Here is a 14,115-nt window from a genome sequence, read left to right on the forward strand (position 1 = left end):
CTCTTCCAGTATGTCACTCACATATGTAAGAAATGGTGATAACTACGCACACATCTCCATTAGAATGGAGCCATAATCTCCTATACTGCTACTCCACACAGTGCTCTGTTTCCAGTGCTCTGTTTGCCTTTTTGTGAAGATATCTGGGAGCGTTACTAGTTATATTTTTGAAATGTGTGCAGGTTATTTTTCTTCACTTAGCAAGTGTGGTAGTGTACAACTGTTGTAAGAATGCCTGGAATGTAAGGGATCTGAGTGAGATAAATCTGCTTGAGAGAAATGAAAGTGACCTGCTAATGAATTGCAACTCTGAAACCCCATGTTTCATCTCACTCAGAAGCATTAAAATTTTACTTTAAATTATGAAATTTCTACCCCACTTACAGAATTTTAAACAAGATAAAACAATAATGGTTTAAATCTAAAACCAGCAACAGCTGTGGATCATGTATGCCACAGAAGCCTCTTCTGTCCCATGTGCAGGCAGTGAGCTATATTACATAGCAGTTCCATCAGAATGCATTGACTAATCTGTCCTTGCTCCAGATCTGTATCTCAAATTGGGATTGTGTGGGGCTAGAGATGTAAAATTTCTGGAAATTTTGAAGCTCGGAAAAAACCCCAAGTTTTTTCCCTGGAAAAAAACGGAAATTTTTGGAAAAATTGAAAAAATGCTACATCACCACTTCTTTTTTTCTTTTCCAGATTGAAAGTAATTCTGTTACTTTAGGAACATAAAATATGACTATGGACAATTTTACTTGGCATGAAATTATCACAACTAGCATATTAAAAATATAGTGTATCCAAACAATTATTAGAAACAATTTACTTTTTTTAAGTATTTGTTTGCAATTGTAACAAATGGAACAACCATCTCCTGAACTGTTTACTAGTTTATGTGGAACAGACAAAGAAACCTCCATAAAACAATTTTTAAAAATCCAGAAGTAACAATTATTCATATTTCCTCTCCATAGTATTAAATAAAAAAAGAAAATTCGTCATGTTAAAATAAAACGTTCCATAATCAATTTATTTTATTTTTTCAATTTTTCAGAAAAAAACAAAAAAGGCTTCTGGAAAAAAATTGGAAAAAACCTGTTTTTTTTCTGAATTTTTCTGTTTTTTTCCTGGGCCTATGTGGGGCATTTTGCATGTACCCAGACTGACAGGCAATAGCTGCAAAATATATAATTATTTTTCTTTGTGGTTGATGTTCATTTTATTTCTTTATAAATCATGCCCAATTTGTGTCTTTCTCCTTGTGTTTGTGTAAACAGTAAAATGCTTTCATTTTAAATGTGCAATTTGTGCCTCTTTTTTCCTTTTTGAATGCGAAAACTGATTTGTTTGGGCATTCTGAGTTTCCGGGTGTTGATTTTAGGTGAATTTCTGTTTCAGGCTGTGACGTTTTCAGTAAGCAAGGAAGCTCTGTATGGTCTGCTTGTAAGAATCTTTAGGTCCAGATTCAGTGGTAGATGTAAAAATAAAACCATGGAAAACAAACTACTAATGAATGATGAAGTTCTTTGGAAATTGAGTAGCAAGTATACAAATTGCAGGTAGAAAGTTCAACAGGTAAGGGATCTAATACACAAATTTCAGATAGAAAGTTCAACCGGTAAGGAATCCAGATCCACCAACAGCAAAGATATGAACAAATGTTCTGAATGGAGTGTAAAGTCGGGGTTGGATATTTTTTCTTGTCTATGCTGTAGAAGTCTGTTGGGAGTGAATTCACATCTATTTATTTATAGACTTTACACCCCATTCAGGACATTTGTTCATATCTTTGCTGTTGATGGATTTGGATTCTGTACCTGTTGAACTTTCTACCTGCAATTTGTGTACTTGTTATTCAACTTCCAGAGAACTTGAACTAGACTTGTTTTTTCAGAGGTGGTTTGCTATTCCTGCCTCTGCATCACACCCCTGGTTTTCCTTGGAGGTTGCCCTTCGAAATACCAGCCAAGGCTGAACTTGCTTAGCTTCCAAGATCTGACAAGATTGTGCTACCCTGGACTTTCCAGGTATGGGCTGTGTTCTCTGTATTAGCTGGGAACATGAATTAATTCAGGAAAAATAGTATGTTTTTGATCCTGCCAGATATCCAGAATGAACTTCGGTTGACGCTCATGTAGCTTTTATGTGAAAGTCACTAAAGTTATGTTCAGACTTCTCTGGAGATTTATTCTAATCAGTTTGTGCCAATAGTATATTTCATGTATAAAATAACCACCTGATATAGAGAGGAAAAACTCATTATTGAGTACTCATTATAGAGAGGAGCAGCTCATTGCCTCTGCTCAGGTATTCATCTTTAATTGAAAGGTTTCCTGGACTTCTCAAGTCTTGGTATAGTGGTTAAGTGTGTGGACTCTTATCTGAGAGAACTGAGTTTGATTCCCCACTCCTCTACTTGCACCTGCTGGAATGGCCTTGTGTCAGTCATAGCTCTGGCAAAGGTTGTCCTTGAAAGGGCAGCTGCTATGAGAGTCCTCTCAGCCCCACCCACCTCACAGGGTGTCTGTGGTGGGGGAGGAAGATAAAGGAGATTGTGAGCTGCTCTGAGATTCAGAGTGGAAGGTGGGATAGAAATCAATATCTTCTTTGAATTCTGCTCCAGGTTGCCAGCTCTGGGTTGGGAAATTCTTGGAGATCTGGGGAGGAGAGATGTCAGCAGACTATAATGCCAGAGTCCACCCTCCAAAGCATCCACTTTCTCCAGGGAAACTGATCTGTCACTTGGAGCAAAGCAGTAGACAAGTGTACCTTTAAGACCAACTAAGTTTTATTCAGAATGTAAGTTTTTGTATGCTCTTAAACAGACTTCATCAGACATATGGGAATGAACGCAGCAATTCTTAATACAAGTGTGCAGTGTGGAATCATGGGAATGTTTTTAGCAGATTAAAAGAATCACAAATAGGGCCTGTGTTTGCTAGTGTAGGACAAACCGGCTGAAAAAAACACTAGGTGATAAAAAGCAGACTGCTGTCGTAGGGGTGCCATAAATCTAGGTGGCACTCTGACTTTGTTTGTTTAAATAGAGGGCATGTTTACTCAAGAGATTATAACATCCATATAGTTTGCCATAGGATGGGTTGGTATATGCCAGGGGTGGCCAACGGTAGCTCTCCAGATGTTTTTTGCTACTACTCCCATCAGCCCCAGCATTGGCCATTTGTAGGCAAAAAACATCTGGAGAGCTACTGTAGGCCACCCCTGGTATATGCAATAAGACAAACAGCCAATATCCCCTATTTGAGTGTCAATACAAAAAAAAAAAACACCCAGATATTCTAATACACTGTTCTAAAAGAGAAATAATATAGGTTAGCCCTTAGAAAAACAGTGCATAAAAGTATAGTGGAAGATGGGTTAGTATATTTAATGAGACAAATGGCCCACATCCCTCATTTGAGCATGTCAACACAAAAAAACATTATTCTGATACACTGTTCTAAAAGAGAAATACATTGGAACACTGTGGATGCGCAGCTATACTCAGTGAGAGTTGGTTTAGTATCTGTAATGAGATAAAAAAAACCAATATCCCTGTTCAGTCCTGGGGAGCTGTTTGTTCCAAGTTTCATGATAATTTGTAAATCAGCAATTTCTCTCTCCATTTTGTTCTTGAAGTTCCTTTGCAGTAAAACAGCTACTTTGAGGTCATCCATTGAATGCTCAGGAAGGTTAAAGTGTTCTCCAACAGGTTTCTCAGTTCTGTAATTCCTGATGTCAGATTTGTGTCCATTTATCCTTTGGTGTAGGGTTTGTCCTGTTTGTCCTGTTTGCCCTATGTAGAGAACTGAGGGGCATTGTTGGCATTTAATGGCATATATAATGTTGGAAGATGAACAAGTGAATGAGCTTGAGATGGAATAGTTAATGCTGTTAGGCCCAGTGACTGTGTTGTCTGGGTGTATGTGGCTGCAAAGTTGGCACTTGGGTTTATTGCAAGCTCTGGTCCCGGTGTTCCTGTTCAGATGCGATGTTGTATTGTTGTGGGTGAGGAGGAGTTTGAGATTGGGGGGCTGTCTGTGTGCAAGGAAAGGTTAACCCCCCAGTGCTTTTGAAAGAGAGCTGCCACTGTCCAATAGAGGTTGTAAGTTGTTGATGATACGTTGAACTGTTTTCAGTTGAGAGTTGTGTGTGACCACTAGTGGTGTTTTGTTATTGTCTCTTCAGGGTTTGTCTTGTAACAGGTTTTCTCTGGGTATCATTCTGGCTTTGTTAATCTGTTTTTTGACTTCATCAGGTGGGTACTTGAGTTCCAAAAAGGTTTTTTTGTAGATCCCTCAGGTGAGAATCTTTGTCAGTTGGATTGGAGCATATGCGGCTGTAGCGTAGAGCCTGGCTGTATACAATGGATTGTTTGGGATGTTTGGGATGGTAGCTGGAGGCATATAGGTATGTTTGTTGGTCAGTAGGTTTCCTGTATAAGCTAGTGTCTATGTGTCCCTCATGTATTTTTACAGTGATGTCCAGAAAATGTATTTCTTGCATAGACTGGTTCATTGTCAGGTTGATGGTAGGATGGAAGTAATTGAATGCTTGGTGGAATGCATCCAGGGCTTCTTTACCATGTGTCCAGACCATAAAAATGTCATCAATATAATGCAGGTATAAGGTAGGTATGAGTGGGTGGGAGTCTAGGAAGAGTTGCTCCAAGTCAGCCATAAAGATGTTAGTATATTTTGGAGCCATGCGGGTGCCCATGGCTGTACCATTGATCTGTAGGAAAAGTTCATTGCTAAACCTGAAATAGTTATGGGTGAGAACAAAATGGCACAGTTTTGTGGAGATTATATTATTTACAGTTTGTAATCCATCTTGGTGTGGGATGTTGGTATATAAAGATTCCACATCCATGGTAGCTATGATAGTGTTCTCTGGAAGGTTGTTCAAAGTTTGTATTTTCCTCAGAAAATCTGTAGTGTCACGAACATAACTAGGGGCACTGGTGGCATAGGGTCTTAGAATAGAGTCCATATATCCAGATACCCCCTCAGTGATAGTGCCTATCCCCAACACAATGGGATGTTCCGGGTTGCCTGGTTTGTGTATTTTGGGTAGAAGATAAAAAGTACCTGGTTGAGGTTCCTGTGATATGTCTGACAGGATCTGTTCCTGAATGCTCAGTGGTAATTTCTTTGTAATCTTGTTCAGTTTTTTTTAATATTCCTGTGTGGGGTCTGAGTCCAGTGGTTTGTAAAATGAAGTATTTGAGTGTTGCCTTTGAGCCTCCTTGAGGTAGTCTGATGTGTTCATGATAACAACAGCTCCTCCTTTGTCTGCCTCTTTAATTGTAATATCCAAATTGTTCCTGAGACTGTCTATGGCCTTCCTTTCAGCATGGTTGAGATTTTGCTGTGTACGGTGTTTGTTGATCACATCAGTTTGAACTCTCTGGTGAAAGCACTCAGTGTAGTGATCCAGTGTGGCATTACGACTCTCAGGAGGAGTCCATGTGGAGTTTTTTTTCTTGTAATGTTATTTTGTTGGTATGATGTGGCAAGCATCCTGATCATTGTTGGGTTGGACGGATGGTGTATGTTCTCCAGTGGAGTACGTGTCTCTCTTACAGAGACAGTATCTGACTGAGTAGGCTGTCTTGTTAAATCTGCTGTAAAGAATGGCAGAGGGCATGGCGTTGCATCTGGCAAGGGAAAAAGCTTTACGCTGCTTTGGCACCTGCAAGACGAATAGATATGAGGCCATTTTCCCAGTACTGAGAGATCTCAGAACTCATTGGGGAGCAACTTTTCTTAGCCAGACTGGATAGGTCTTGGCGCTCAGTATCTAGCAACCTGTTTGTAATTTGTTGGACTGCAGTGGTGAAGGACAGCATGGACAATAGTTCTAGGGATAAACCCATTGCTTTTATTTTCCTCTCAATATGTGCTGACCAATTTGACAAATTAAATTCAGAGAGCTTTTGAGAGATATAGCTCCCACGTTCAGAGTTGTAGTGCAAGCGTAGACAGAATTTGAAGGTCATGAGCCATGCAGTAGTAACCATTAAAGACATGCCAGTTTCTAAGCAGATAACTGCATATGGGATACATTTTGGCATGTCCAGAATTTTACGCAAGAATCTAGATTGGACACGTTCGATAGCACATTCATAAGATCCAATCCAGATTGGGATGCCATACAGAAGTTGTGAAATCATTTTGGCTTTGAATATTTTTATGGCAGCTGGCACAAATTGGTTACCTCTGCCATACAAAAAGTGAGCTGTGGCAGATGCACTGACGTTAGCTATATTCACTGCATACTTGCGATGGACCAAGTCACATTATATTGAAAATAAACATCTAAGTATTTAAAATACTTGACTTGCTCTATCTCTTTACCATCAGTAACCCATTTGTAAAGTCTCCACTTTTTTGAGAAAACTAAGATTTTGGACTTCTCATAATTGAGCTGGAGCTTATTACTAGTAAAATACAGAACACAACAGGACAACAGATGTCTTAAGCCTACTCTAGAGCAGGACAGCAGCACCGTATCGTCATAACAGAACCCTAATGATGTGGTGCTGTTGTTTTTTTTTTAATGAAAACAGCTATTGGATAGGGTAAAATTGGAATATAGAAAGGGGAGAGAGAGAGAAAAAATGCTTATCCCTTTTCTCTGTTTTCTGGTTCTGCAGTCTTAGTCACTCGCTAAGCCAGAGGTGTCAAACTCATTTTTTTGAGGGCCAGCTCTGACAAATGTCACTTTGTTGGGCTGGGTCATGCATGTCATAAAATATAACATGAGATACCAGAGATATAAACTTTATAAAGATGGTTTCAGATGTCAAATGGCAATAGCAGGTGAATGAAAATAGCAAGCTTAATTGGATTAGGTGTGATACGCACTGGGTAGTAAGTGTGGAGATACCGGCATTGGTAATGAGACAGGAAACCTAGGTCTCAATTTCATCCAGGAGAATTCAGTCCTCCAGGATGCAAAGAATAAACGAACATAAGTCTGGCATTAGAAACCACAATATTCAGTTGCTGACCTAAGAGTAGCAGTGCTCTTACAAAGGAATTTCAAAAGGAGATTAGAAAGAGAGACTACTGAATTGCAATTGACAATGAAGCTCAAAAAAATGCATCCTGCAGGACTGAATTTAGAGCTTGTTTTACTGCGGCAGAATTTATTTTGAATTGGCCCTCTGTATGATCTTAACCATACTCTTTATGATTTTGGCTATGATTTTGGCTCTTATGAAATTGGCAACAAGCATGCTATGCTATTCAGCTTCCATATTGCTCTCAGCAAATAGCATAAGCTCTTCATTTATATTGCTAACAGCTAAATCTGTTGCTCTCAGAAAAAAAAATGGATTAGTGGGCAAAAGTTCACAGTTGCCTCTCCAGGCAGGAAAGCCTTATATGGTATGGTCCTTATTTGGTATGACAGGAAGCAAGAGAACTAGCCATTTCTATAAGTAGGTGAAAGGTAGAGGGAAACTGAGGGCAATCTGGACTCCGATTGTTGTTATTTGTCTGTGAAATTGTTTACATTAAGATGCAGCTGTGACTCAATACTATCTGATAAGAGATGGGTTCAAGCCTTTATAAACCCTGCATTTTTGAACAAAAGGGGCTGACTGCATGAGAGGCAGGGACCTCTTTGTCAGTCCAGCCAAGAAATTAGCAATCCTTGTTAATTTCTGTTTGGGGCCTCAAACATAATCAAACATGCTCTAATTTAGAATATAGAGCATAACTCTGCTAGAGACTTGGGACTTAGATTTTAAATGGGAAAATGTCCCTGTTGCTGTTGGGATTTAGATTTTTCAGTATGCTCTCTGCTTTATTGTAGAACTATGCTTTATTCTTGACTGAATTCTAACTGTGTAATTGTTTTCTTAATTTTAATTTTTCTTCTATTGTTTTCTCAATTCATAATTGCTTTCTTGATTTTAAGTTTATGTAACTGTTTTGCTTTTCTATCCATATATTTTAAGCTTTCTGTACGGAGTTTTAACTTAAGAGTAATAAAAGCTTATTCATTCATCTGTATGAGTTTCTGAAAACTACAGGTTGTTTGGGTTATCCAATTGCTTTGCCTTTCTGACTTGCATGTTTAAGCCTTCTGTCTAAAGGAGAAACTTGGAGTCTAATAAAGTTTATCGGTAAGGTTTTGAAACTTATTAGTGTGTGTGTATTAGCCTTCTGATAACTGCAGGTTGTTTGGTTTCTGTAGGTTGGTTTTGGGTTTGTGTTGCTGGGGGAACAAAATAATTCCCCAACAATTACCAATGTGTACTGTTATCATTTGGCATCTGAAATCACTCCACTTCCAAGCTATAAAGACCAATCCAAGTGTTCTAATTCCTAATCAGGGTCTTTTTGAAAGAAAATAAATCCAGATAGGAACAGAGAAATCCAATCTTTTTTTAAAAAAAAAATTTTCAGAATAGGCCAAAGTAATTTCCTCAAAGTAAAATTTGCTTCTCATAATTTTTATTATCTTTATTTGCTTAGGCCAGGCTGTGGGCATTGTACATCCCTCTCTCGAAGAAGTGTGCTTGCACACAAAAGCTTATACCTGTGATAAAACATTTTCAATTTCCTCCCCCTCCCTTCTTCCCCAAAAGAGGAGGAGAAGTCCTGGAGAAGGATGCAGACTGTGTGTGTGTGTGTGTGTAAGAGAGAGAGAGTTGTCTTTGCATGTTTTCTTCAAGAAGCAACCATGGAGCTCTGTGTGTGAGAGTGATAGAGAGAAAGGGGGGAGAGAGGAAAGAAGCAGGAAGCAAAGAGCACTGATGGAGCTGCGGGGAAAGGAAGCTACAGTGTGACTGCTGTAGCAGCCCTGGAAAAAGAAGCAGAAGAGAGAAGTTGCTTGTGGGCTGGATTTGAGCCCTGCATGGGACAGATGCGGGCTGCATATTTAACACCCCTGCCCTAGGGTACTTTTCCCCTATGGAGTTCTGTAGATGTTTAACTTCACCCATACTAACTATAATATTAAATACTGGGTCTACTTCTCTTTCAAAGAAAACAATTTGTTTGGGAGGGAAACTTAAAATTCATTATTTTCTAAATAAGCTCTGTTTATTAGATAATGCATCATTTATTTAGTGCATTTTAATCCCACCTTTCCTTTAAAGAGTTTATTCCCTTCATTTTTTTCAAAACTGTCCTGTGAGTTTGGTTAGACTAGCTTCAAACTAGAAGAGATGGATGCCATGAACTTGCCTTGGGGATGTGCTGCCCTTTTTAGATTGAATCCCCCCCCCCAATAATTCTCTGAAACTGTACCTTTGGAGCCTGATTCTGTTTGGGACCGTGGGGATCCTGATTTTCCTCCACACCAGTTTCCCAATGTGACATGGGGGCATACAAATAAATAACATCCTTTGGCCTGGTTCTGGATCAGAAAAATGGCATGGGGGTAGGCAGTATCCCCTCCTCCCTGCCCATTGCAGTAGTCCTAAGTCTGACCAGAATTGCCCTGCCCCAATGCAGTTTAAAGGAGTTTTTGGGTAGGAACTTGCTCTTTAAAATGGCAGGCCTGAGAGACAACCTTGAGATGCCTGTGTTGTCTAGTTCAGTTCTGAGAGAGTGATTGGCTTAAAGTCATTCAATAAATTTTCATGGCTGATTTGGGATTTGAACTTTGCCTTGGTCTCTCAGGTGCTAGTCTAACACCATATAACCACTACAGTACACCATGCTGATTTATGAAATATTGGCAAATCTAGAGCATGAGTTTATAAATTAAATCTGATTGCCTTTGAATGAAAAGAAAAGAATGTGTTTTTAAATGGCCATTTAAAAAGATTTTCTCTTTTTTCATACTGGATTTTGTGGTATATTTTTTAATCTGTTCAACAGGGAGAATGCCTTTTAATCCCTTTGAGACCATAGCTCTGTCTGTAATCCATGTTGTTCAGGCAGCAAGCTTCATATTCCATGAATGATATCACTTTTATTCTGTCCATCACATAAGCAAAATGAATCAAAAACACACAAGTTGTTCCCTCCCAGGTTTTGACTTGCACAGCTTGTATTCAGCTACCGTATTTCAGCCATTGGGCTGCACTCCAGAAGCTCTTGAAATCTTCATTTCGTTCCTGAGTATCCAGAAGCTGTCATTTCTCTATTTTTTTTTTTTAAAAATCCAAACAATACAAAAGATTGTGCAAGGTTACACAGCTGTACCATCTTGCTCTCAAAAGCTGTTTTGCACAAGAATAGCAAGAGGTTACTGTTTGCATTTTATACGGTAGGGTTTGTGTTGCTTTCTTCAGAAAACTGGATATGATCAGAATTACAGTTGTTAATAAGAGAATTGCACTCAGACTCCATGGATTTTATAGCCTGTTAACAAACATGTATGACACTAACAAAGTAATCCTGGAAATGACAGCCACAGCTGTGGAATTTGCTGCAGTCAACTTTTCCATCTGGCTCTTTTCTAGGGCTAAACATTGTGGATGGATTGGGGGTGGGGATAATATATATAAAAACAATATACTCATAGGATTGGTCACTTAAACAATGATTCAGTCTTTTCAGTGTTGTTAAAATTCATGTTGCTTATTCCTGAAGAGGAGTCCTAGAAATCATAGTTATAATTACGTTTTCTAGTATGTAACTGTTTGACAGATCGCACCCAAAGAGTGCTTGTGAATCGTTCCTAATCCTCTTGGAGAGGAGTAAGAAGTGGAATGCCTCAAGGATCTGTCCTGGGACTTGTTTTGTTCAACATCTTTATCAATGATTTGGATGAAGGAATAGAGGGAATGCTTATTAAATTTGCAGATGATACTAAATTGGGAGGGGTTGCAAATACAGTAGAAGACAGAAACAGGATACAGGATGACCTTGACAGGCTGGAAAACTGGGCTAAAATCAATAAAATGAATTTTAACAGATAAATGTAAAGTTCTGCATTTAGGTAGGAAAAATCCAATGCATGGTTATAGGACGGGGAAGACTAGTTTTAGCAGTAGTATGTGCGAAAAGGATCTAAAGGTCTTAGTGGATCATACGCTGAACATGAGTCAACAGTGTGATGCGGTGGCTAAAAAGGCAAATGCAATTTTGGGTTGTATCAACAGAAGTATAGGGTCCAGATCATGTGATGTGATGGTATCACTTTACTCTGCTCTGGTAAGACCTCACCTGGAGTATTGTGTTCAGTTTTGGGCACCACATTTTACGAAGGATATAGACAAGCTGAGCAGGTCCAGAGGAGGATGGCGAAGATAGTGAGGGGTTTGGAGACCAAGTCCTATGAGGAAAGGCTGAAGGAGCTGAGGATGTTTCTTCTGAAGAGGAGGTAGTTGAGAGGTGATATGATCACCATCTTCAAGTACTTGAAGGGCTGTGGAATTGTTTTCTGTGGCCCCAGAACTAATGGGTTGAAATTAAATCAAAAGAGTTTGTGGTTCAACATTAGGAAGAACTTCCTGACCATTGGAGCGATTCCTCAGTGGAACAGACTTCCTCGGGAGGTGGTGGGCTCTCCTTCCTTGGAGGTTTTTAAACAGAGGCTAGATGGCCAACTGACAGCAATGAAGATCCTATGAATTTAGGGGGAGGTGTTTGTGAGTTTCCCGCAGGGGGTTGGACTAGATGACTCTGAAGGTCCCTTCCATGATTCTATGTGGATGGGGTATGTTTTTTTTAAAAACCCAACCCTGTTCTAATGTTGCATTATATAATTAAATTTACAATTAAATTTTAAAGTGTCTTACCCATGTGTTGAATTTTAAGGACATACCTAGATTTAAGAAATTCAGAAACATCTAGATCAGGGGTGGCCAAACTTGCTTAACGTAAGAGCCATATAGAATAAACATCAGATGTGAGAGGAAGGAAGGAAGGGGGGGAGGGAAGAAGATGTGGAAAGAACGCTGCTGGCTGGCTTGGCTTGGAGAAGTGATTTAAAGAGAGAAATGCCTTTCCAAGTCAGCCGATGGGACAGGGGGGCTTTGTATGGCTTTGAAGAGCCACACGTGGCTCCCAAGCTGCAGTTTGGCCACCCCTGATTTAGATAAACTGGTAAAAGCATCTTAATTTTAAAACTGACAATTCAGTTTGAATCATGAATGCTTACTAGAACAGAGAAATTGAATAGTATTTAAATGTGCCCAAATCATACTGGTGGAATTGGGGGCAAAAGAAATAAGTGTAGATTGTAGGAGACTGTTTCAGTGGCGTAAGGGACTATGCCACCAATGTTGTTTCTGTGGCATGGAAAAGATTCTGCAGTTGGGTTAATTTGAGTTTTTTTGAAGGGAAGACAAAATCCTCTTTTTAGTTGCTGTTTTTTTTTAAACTATAGTAGAGTGTATAAACAGAGCATCCTTTTGCTGCTCAGGGAGCTGTTTTAATCTGAGATCAGGACATATTTTCAGACAAAAGGAAATTGACCTGTGATTGTTGTTAAGATTTTTTTTTTCAAAAAACCCCTCCACTCCTACGCAGGAACTAGCTGTTCCTTTCCGTTCTCTACAGTGATGCTCACTGGGGCCAAAACGCCAGACTTCAGATATACACAGTTGGGATTTAAACTGACTGTGAATGTCCAGGAAAAAAAAAGTCTTGGGGCCTTCAGTAAAAATGTCCGGTTTAGCAACAGCAGAGAGGGAGAACTCTATCTTCAGGATTATGAGGAAAGGGATTGAAATTAAAGGATTGCTCATAATGCTTTTATGAATTTATATGAATTTATAATGCCTCTGCATTTGGAATATTGTGTACTATTCTGATCACTCCTTTCTTTTAACGATGTAGAACCAAAAAAATGCAAAAATTGAAATTGTTACCTTTGCTATGTGGGAATCCTAAAATACATGGCATTTTATAGTTGGGGGGGGGGAGTTGATTAGATGGAGGTTTATGTATGTAACACCATGAATTTTGTCAAAGTACTAGGTAGAAATTACACACAGTTCCAGAATTTGGTCACCCAGTACAATTGAATTCAAGGCAGAGAGAAGAAATACTTCAAATGTATAAGTAACTCCCTAAATTCACTGCTGCGAGATGGTCATTAGCTTGTATTGCTTTTATGTGGATTAGAAAACATCACTGGCTTTTTTGCTGTGATACCTGAAGGGAACCTTCCTGTTAGTCTAGAATACTAGCTGCTGGAGAATGAAGGGGGGCTTATGTCCTGGCTTCATGGAAGTGTCTGTCTCACCATTATTGGAAGCAGGATGTGGGCTCAGAAGTGTAAGACAACTGTGCTTTAGGACTTCTTAGCCAGACAGTGAATATATCCTGCCTTGTCTGATCTGGAGGGAGCATATAGTTGGCTTTACCTATACTTTGGGTTTGGAAGTGTTGGACTTTCATTTGTTTGCTTTAGATATTGAAGGGAAGTTTTATTTATTACTTTACATTATTTAATTCACTTGTACCCTGCCTTTCTTTCTCCTCAATGGGGACCCAAAGTAATTTACATCATTTTCCTCTCTTGCGTTATATCCTTGCAATAACCCTGTGAAGTAGATTCACATGGATAGCCATGTTGGTCTGAAGCAATAGACAAAGTTTGAGTCACCACTGGACTCAAACTTTGTTCCTGTGAGGTAGGTTAGCTTGACAGAATGTGACTGGCCCAGGATCACCTAGCGAGCTTTTTTAGTGGGGATTCAAACCTGGGGCTTCTAGATCCTAACCCAACATTCCTAACCACTAAACTGTAACTCTGTCTGTTGGAGGGGGATGTTTCAGATCAATAAATAACATCACCCTTATGGCTTGACGAATGTGAAATTTGCTTCAAAAGTATGGAAAAAAACACTCAAAGTGTTAAATAGTTTTCAATATAACAAACATTTATTATAAACCTAATAACTTTACAATTAACAATAAAAATGAATGATAATGTCTATGAACCTATCAGCATTTGAAGAGACAGGCTCTTCAATGGTCTTCAGAAAGAACACTTAGAACAAAGGCAACTTTTATCAAACAGAGTCCATTAACACAAGGAGTCAGAGAATGTCCCAAATGTTAACTTAAAGAAATGGAGGGCTGTTTCTTCCTAATATGCTCTTCAGTGGTGCTTGTGGCTCCTGCTGCTGCTCTGGAATCCTTTCTTTGTCTTGGGCCTGCAAAGAAATTAGCAGGTTTCCCTCAATTA

General features: G+C 39.2%; 1 protein-coding gene across 3 annotated transcripts in view; it reads left to right on the top strand.

The window, feature by feature from the left end:
* Positions 1 to 14,115, top strand: part of PXDN (peroxidasin) — a 123,138-nt gene that overhangs the window by 9,911 nt on the left and 99,112 nt on the right. The gene's annotated exons all lie outside the window — the stretch shown is intronic.

This window comes from Heteronotia binoei, chromosome 1, assembly GCF_032191835.1.
Source record: "Heteronotia binoei isolate CCM8104 ecotype False Entrance Well chromosome 1, APGP_CSIRO_Hbin_v1, whole genome shotgun sequence".
NCBI classification, from domain to species: Eukaryota; Metazoa; Chordata; class Lepidosauria; order Squamata; family Gekkonidae; genus Heteronotia; species Heteronotia binoei.